At 39.1% G+C, this 8344-nt stretch overlaps 1 long non-coding RNA gene across 1 annotated transcript; it reads right to left on the bottom strand.

The window, feature by feature from the left end:
• Nucleotides 1-7486: 7486 nt before the first annotated feature.
• Nucleotides 7487-8056, bottom strand: LOC132894994 (uncharacterized). The gene is made up of 3 exons (XR_009655698.1): nt 7957-8056; nt 7777-7864; nt 7487-7671 (listed from the first exon to the last, which is right to left on the bottom strand). It is a non-coding gene; the product is annotated as an uncharacterized LOC132894994 (long non-coding RNA).
• Nucleotides 8057-8344: the final 288 nt, after the last annotated feature.

Below are 8344 nucleotides of genomic sequence, written 5' to 3'. Positions count from 1 at the left end.
GTAAAGAATAAGTGGAGATGGGCTTGGCTAAATGAAATGGGCGATAATGGCAAGCCATTTAGTTCATGGTGCAAAAAGATGAAAATGGCAGGTGTGTGCTTTTGTGTAGTTTGCCATAAAAAAAAGTCTATGGAAGCAATGGCAAAAAACTAGATGCCTTTGGCTTCACTGCGAAGAAGCAGAAAAAGTGAACTTTCACTTTACTTTTCTTGCAAGTTCTTTCTGTTCCACTCTTTTGAAAGCATGGTTCAAGTTTGACTGCACTTACACTTTTCTCTTAACCACTGTTGTGCATTACTAAAGTATTGTTGAAATAAATTTGCACTTTGCACTGAAAACTTGATGTTTCATCATTTATAGCCAGTAATGACAATGGTAAAGTCTTGCCTTAGCTTTAGTCATTGTTAAAATTATGTAAATGTACTATAAGTAGGGGCCGAGGGGATAATGGACAACACGGTGTTTAAAATTTGACGCATCGCTGATGTGGTAGGGGCCAACGACATGGAGCTTTTTTTTTTTGCTTTAATCCATGAGTGCAGACATCCCAAGTCTCCCGGAAGTTCCGGGAGTCTCCCGCATATTGATAGTGGCTCCCTGATGCCCGCAAATTGGAGAATATCTCCCGGAATCTAGAGCAAGTGAGCAAGAGCGTGCACGCGAAACATTAATGTCTGCATCGCGCATGTGATGGAGTGCGCGAGGGAGCCTGTGTGTGTGCCTGTTCATGTAGCGCATGCTCGACAAAAAGCATCCTGATTGGTTGACAGACATCCAAACTCATTTAGAACAGTGTAGAAATGAGCAGGAGAAAAACAGGAAGGGCTCGGAAAATGACTGCAGGCCGGAATCGAACCCGGGTCCTCGGATTTATGGCGTGGGGCCTTATCCACCTGAGCCACAGAGTCCTGCTGGCAGTGCTTTTAAATAGCCTACTTAAATCCTTAAAATGAGTCATGTAACGCATGTCTTGTGTGATCTGATCTCCAATGGTGAAATAAACCGGTTGTGATATGAGTACAGTCTGTTATTTTAGAAGATAAATTTAATATATAATTTAATATATAGCCTAATGAAAACTAATATTTTATAATATAATATCACGACATATTACTGTCTGTAACTGTTCATCACTAAAGCGTTTTCTAAGATCATAATGTCTGATATCTCATCTCATTATCTCTAGCCGCTTTTATCCTGTCCTACAGGGTCGCAGGCAAGCTGGAGCCTATCCCAGCTGACTACGGGCAAAAGGCGGGGTACACCCTGGACAAGTCGCCAGGTCATCACAGGGCTGACACATAGACACCCATTCACACTCAATTTAGAGTCACCAGTTAACCTAACCTGCATGACTTTGGGGGAAACCGGAGGAAACCCACGCGGACACAGGGAGAACAGGCAAACTCCACACAGAAAGGCCCTCATCGGCCGCTGGGCTCGAACCCAGGACCTTCTTGCTATGAGGCGACAGTGCTAACCACTACACCATGTCTGATATTATTATTTTTTATTACATATTAATATTACAACATCACTTTTAGCGATTTTAACAAAAGGTCTGCAAACATGTTTTTTTTTTTTTTCTCAAGACCACATTTACACCATAATGTAATCATATGAAAAATACCATTTCAGACTGGTGGAGCAGCGTGCCGAAAATAATATGTATTTGGTCCAAGGTGTGGGTTTTTTTCATACATCGCTGGCTCTTTTGCCAGTAGCGCATCACTTGCACAGGTCTGGGGTTACCCTGCAATTTTCGGGTTGTTCTATTATTATTAGGCTACCGCATAAAAGCGGTCACATTGTGTGCTCAATACCTGTATACAGCGCTGAAATAAACGTTTTGCAATGAATAAGAAGTGTTTTGAGTTAGCAGCATATTTTTAACACTAGAAGGCCCAAAGTGCAGACTTTAGTCTGCAATGAAATCCCCCCCAAATTTGTGAATAAGTCTAACGTACCATTACCTGCCTCCCATTGTTGTGTAAAGAAGCCTAATTATTGTGTTACCTGAGAAATAGCCTCTTTGTTTCTAACCCTAACCAGACTTCGTCACAACCAAGGCAACCAAGAAGGATCAGTTCTAACCCTAACCCCAAATCCTGGCTCCAACCCCAACCTGAGCTGACCCCTAATCCAACCCCTAGCCTTAGCCCCTAGCCCAAAACCTAGCCTCAAATAATAATGGAATAATAACCCAAATATAACATGGGGGTGCTGACCAGGCACTTGTGGAGCATTGAGGATGGGGCTTGGGAAGGACAGTGCACCCTGCAATAATAACAGAAGCACTGAACTTTGTGTACGCTGCCACAAATACACCTGTGGCAAATGTACCATAGGAAAGACTCACCATGGAAATGTGGAAACTACTAGATGGGACAACTCTATGCTACATTTCTATGCTTTGTATAGCCTCCATGTGTAGTGAGTCTGCTTTTCTTAGTGTGAAATAAATGTTTATTTTCTTCCTGAAGTTATACCGTCTGTAGTTTTTCCAAGCTGAAATTGTGTTTTTTGGGGCACTAATTCCAGTCCTCTGACATTGTAAGCTTGGCAGAGTAAATTGTCACTGAAATTAGGGTGTAACCTAAAACCAAATTACCATTCATGAATAGCAACCTCAGTGGGGGGTGGAGTGGCTGTTCACAATACAATGGAGACAATTAGCACCTTGAGAGGAATACACAATTTTTGCAGAGAGGAGGGGGCATGCAGCAGAAGTGGGCCTTTTAATGAACCATGCTTATCACATACGGTAACACATTATCAACGAAGAAAGAAAAAACACAATGCCAAGGATCAGGAAAAGAACCACAGCGCTGTGATTAGTTGGGCTATCAATGACTGACAGAGCCCCGGCACGTAACTAAGCATTATAAAGTTAAAAAATATTATTTTTATTGAAAAAACAAGAATGTAATGATTTCTAAAATTTCTAAAATGATTTTACCTAATGCAATTTTCTGCTTTAATCCACATTTGCTGGTGTTGAGCATTTTTTTTTTTTTTTTTGCTTCTCAAAATCATCTCATCACAGATCACTCACTGCTGTGTGCGAGCTTCCCTGCCCCCTATTTGTTGAAAATCTTCTGTAGATGTCGGGGTTTTATATTGATTTATTATTATTATAATTGTTAATAATTAAACATGATAAATCTGGTTATTAGGAACAAAGGAGGGCATAGTGGGAAATGATACGGTAACTGTCTCTTGTCGGTTCAAATACGATACTGTTTTGTGATTACACTGTACCGGTTAATAAAAATAGACAAATGGCATGAACCTCTCTACTGTCTCTTATTACACTAAAGAAAGGGCCTGGCCGAGTCATTGCGTATTACTGAAAAAAAGAAAGAACGAATGATACACGGATTGTGTATCATTCGTTCTTTCCATTTTTAACTGGCAATCAAAAAATGAAAAAAAAAGAATTGTTTTTCATTTCAATTTTAGGCTCATATAAAAAAAATGAAAAACCAGTCATTTTTTCATTTTTTTGTGTTAAAATAAAAACAAATAACAAAATAACCAGTCACTTTTTCATTTTTTGATTTTTGATTGCCATTTAAAAATAGAAAGAACGAATGATACACTGATTCATGTCCTCTAATAAAAAGCAAAGTTGGTCTGACACAATATGTTGAAAGCGACAAAATGAATGCCATGTTGTTATTGTTATCATTATTTATTATTACTATCAGTGGTCGAGTTGTAAAATCAAACCAGGGGGGATGGTGAAATTTTTAGTCGCGTGTCAACCCATCGGTTGGTCCGTCGGTGGGAAACTGGTTTGCTTTTAGGAGGGTTTGCATACAACGTAGGTCTGTGCACCTTGTTCATTTACCAGACATACAGTATTTTGTGCTGATAAAGTGTGTAGTACACACTGTGTACCCTTTTTATTGTTGTAAAAAAACATAATACACTGGTATTTTACTGTAAAACATGCACAGTGTGGATGTCGTGTCATATTTAGTCAGTCTCCTGGCTGACATACCTACCACATTCTCCATATTAGGGTGAAATGCAGATGACAAATTTGAAGTGCAACTTCATAGTCATGGTAGGCTCCTTTTAAATCATTTGGTAAATAATTTATTAAAACCTCAGCAGGCAATGTAAATGAACAACTGAATCTTTTCATATCAAGTCAATAGAATTTTTATTCAAAGCTGAACATTGGGAACATTGAATTAAATACAGAGGTAGGTAGGGAACCAATAAGCTAAAACAAGCAACAGTAAATTGTAAATCTTCAGCTCTTCAGCTGTTGGTTCTCCTGCTTGCTCCTGTATTGTCTCACACTCCGGGTCCTCCAGCTCCTGTCGCACTGTGTTGCAGTTGCTGCTGACTGTCATCTGGAATAAAGAGCAGTGGATAAGATAATTTAATTAAATATAATTATAATGTTATTTCTGATTTATTTATTATCTGAACGAGGATTTGAGCTTTGAAAAATGACTGGATTCTTTCTGTAACATTGATTCCCGCTGTTATCTAGGTCATGTGACACCTTAACATTGATGGTTACCAAGGAGCTGCCTTGGATACTTTGATACTTTGCTTCGATACATACCAGCACTTTGATACATACTGGATACAAGCTAGCAAAATGAGTTAAAAGCAGGCATCTTTGGAAAGTTTCTTTGGAAAGGGGAAAAGGCCCATTGAGGAGACAGAAGAAGAGCCTATGATGAAGAAAAAGAAAGCTGCATTTTAGCAGACACTTTGTCAAGTCCTACACCAATCCTGCTCTGCCTTACATGTTGTGACCGGCTCTCTAATGAGGCAATGAAGCCTTCAAAACTGCTAGTGTCATTTATTTTAGCCTTCCTGTCTTGAATAACACTTTTTGTTGCCTGAAGAATAACAAACGAAAGTCCAGGCTGATTAAATTAATGGCCTTATACAAGAAATCAAAACTAACATGAACCTGAGTAAGCTATCGATAGCTGGATAGACTCCAAACTAACATTCATTATGATAGCTGTGTTGTTATCTGCCGCCCACAAATTAGGCTCCATATCGGTAACTTTACAGCATGATAGTGGGCTCACAGAAAGTGTGACTGATATTCGTAACTCTTGACTTACCTCCTGAAATGTTTTTTTCTTGCGATCTTAAAGCCGAACTTGCTTAGGTCTTGCTGTCCACTCCGCTTGGCCATGATGCTGCAATCCACTGCTGTCACTGACGCCGAATGAAATCAAAAATAACGGAACCCCAACTGAATGTCACCTCCTCAAACGCTTTGCTTGCGCGCGCCCTCTCTTGCGGTAGCTTACTGTATGCTCAGTTTCACCAAAGCTATGTGGAATGGCATTTCTAATTCCAATGTTAAATAGAAGTAATGTCCACATTTATTGATAAAATTGCTCAAGGGAAGGGAGGGGGGATGCCCATTTTAGAGGGGGGATGATTTTGACCATTTTTTATTCCAGGGGGGATGGCATCCCCCCCATCCCCCCTCAACTCGAGTACAGATTACTATTATATTGAGATAATAATATTTAAGAGATCATCAGCTTAACATTAACAGCTTACTATATTAAATGAATAGGATGTATGAATAAATTACTTGATATATACATGCACATGCAATTTTTCTGTTTCATAGACGCAGAGATGATGATGGACTGTCGCTGAGGATCATGGGAAGGCTAATGTAGCGTGGGGAATAGAGAAAATCAATAATCGTAAATTAGAGTTATTATTTCGTTTTGGTTTCCCTGGTTCTGTTTTGAGTTGGAAAAAGGAAAACAAACACCAATCCCTCATTTTTTGGTCATACAGAAAAACAGGAAAATGAAATATTGAGTGGTTTTTTTGTTTTTCAGATTGAATGGAATACTTGAATGATCGGATGATACAAGGACCTACATGTAACACTAAAAAGTGCACAGTGCTTCATTGCAAGAGTCATTTTTTAAAAATATTTATTTTTGAGTGAGTAAACCCAAGGCAAGAATCAAACCATGTTTCAAGAGTTACCGGTACAGGACATGTGCAGTAACCACCAGACTACCAGGACCCACAGTTTTGTCTGCTCCTGCACTGAAAAAAGTAACCCACAGTACCATATAGAATTTACCCAATAAATCTGAGGTAACAATTTGCATTGACTTGTTTGGGGTAGATTTAATTCCATATATTGAGTATAAAATAACTGAAATAAAAAGCTATGAAATACTTAAATTGGGTAAAATTTACCTCACATTTATGTATCTATTCTACAGCTACTTTCTCACTGAAATCGAGAAGTGCAGTACAACAGCTTCACACAACATTTCAAGATTTTTTTTTTAATGAGAGAAGCGCCATCTAATAGCGACACCGTGGAATTGAATGAATGGGCATGTTTAGAATTAAAAAAGGGGAGGAAGGGGGGTCTGAGCCATTCATGGCAGCCCCCTGGCGTTCAGCTGGGAACTGCACGGCAGTCGCATGGCAGTCGCATGGCGTGTGGTTGGAATGGGAAAAATTCAATTGCTGCTACCGTAATACCCCAGGGACTGTGCTTCTGTCAGCCCCAGGTGACACTTGCAGGAGTTAGCAGTGAGGCAAGATGTGAGAAGTGTTGAAAAATATGTGTCAGTGATAATATTATGGAAACTAAAACAGGTTTCTATGTAAATTGAGATGCCACAAGGGTGAATGTGTTCTAGGTTATCATACAGAACCATAAGACTAAGAACAATGGCTGAACACCCTCAGCTCAACACATCTTAAAAAAGAGAGAGAAAAATAGTGAATCTAGACAGTACAGTATGTGCGTGGAGCTTTGCCAATTTCTGTAAGCTTGAGATAAGGTACAGTAAGATAAAGTAAGGAAATAAGGAATTATTACTACATTAGCAGTACTTTTACATAAGTCAGTAGGTTTTATTTACTCTTTCCCTACTAACAATTTTTGGTTCCCAGAACGTTCCTGGAACACGAGCCTTTGGTTCCAGTTTGGTTCCGGCTACGTTCCCTGAAAGTCATTTTTGGTTCTGTTTAGGTTGTCACTTGGTTGGCAGGAAAGTTTAATTTTGGTTCCCAGAACGTTACTCATGTGGTTCCCATTTGGTTCCCTCACCGTTCTCACACCGTCCCTTTATCCTTGTTCATGTCATGTTTGTTCCCTCAACGTTTCCATATCGTTCCCATAACCTTGTTGGTTACATGTTTGGTTCCCTAGACGTGCTCCTGATGTTCCCCCAACCTTGTTTATTATGTGCTGGTTCCCACAAGGTTCCCCTACAACATTCTAGTAACCTCGTTGGTTACATGTTTGGTTCCCTCAGTGTTCCCCCAATGTTCTTTCCCTCACCATAATGTTGTCATATTTCTGTAGTATGTAATTCATTGTAAAAGTTTTGGTTGCATGACAACTATTTACTTCAGAACATATAAGCAGTGATGAATGACCAGGAAAATGTTGCAGGACTAGAAAGTTTAATAGAAAAAAATAATCAAGAATACAACATTGGTAAGGACATCAGCAACACAGTGCAACATTATTATACATTATAAAACATCTGACAACTATAGACAATTATGAAAACTATTTCTTAATAAAATACAATAAAGGCAAAAAATAAGAAAAATTTTAGAAATGCCAAAAACGGGTGCGTGTGCATAGAAGTTGGTGTACGTCTTCAATCTTGAGGACCAGCTGACCTAAAAAGAATAAGAAACAAAACATTTAACACCAACTTAGTGCCAACGTTTCATTTAATTATTGTGAATATTCAGCGATTGATAAAAGACTTAAGTTTAATTTACCATATGTGTGGTGCAAACTTCAGTGCATGCCCAATGCACTCCTCAATATCAGCTACCTTCTTGCCAGGGAAGTTCTGCATGCAGGCCTCTACAAATAGAAGTAAAAAAAAAAAAAGTTACACATTTAAATCTCAGTCAAACTTGGCATAACACTGATTTGAAAAATGTATGAACACTTACCCGTTATAATTTTGCAAAGGGTTAAGTTCTGGAAAGGCTTTTTTGCTCTCCTCCCCCTCAGGCTGTACTGCGCCAGGACATTGTTGGTAGCCACCTGGCGTAGAATGCGGCGAATGGCTGCCCCTGGATTCGCCCCTCCCAGGCTTTCAAGGAAACTTTTCTACAAAAAAAACAAACAAAAACAAGAAAAACATAAGTATACAATGAAAATGAATTTGGAGATCTTATGTGGTCTACTTTCATTAGCCAAATCAATACATTACCAATGACAGTTTATTTCATATATAATTATGTCCAATTAATTACCATTTTGTTCCTTCTTTCTGGTTGAGCCAGACTCCTGTCTAGCTCCTCCAGCTCCTCCACTGTGCTGCATAGGCCCAACAGC

Source organism: Neoarius graeffei, chromosome 12 (genome assembly GCF_027579695.1).
Source record: "Neoarius graeffei isolate fNeoGra1 chromosome 12, fNeoGra1.pri, whole genome shotgun sequence".
NCBI classification, from domain to species: domain Eukaryota; kingdom Metazoa; phylum Chordata; class Actinopteri; order Siluriformes; family Ariidae; genus Neoarius; species Neoarius graeffei.
Note: the sequence above shows the minus strand (reverse complement) of the source record. Positions and strands in the feature narration are given on the sequence as shown.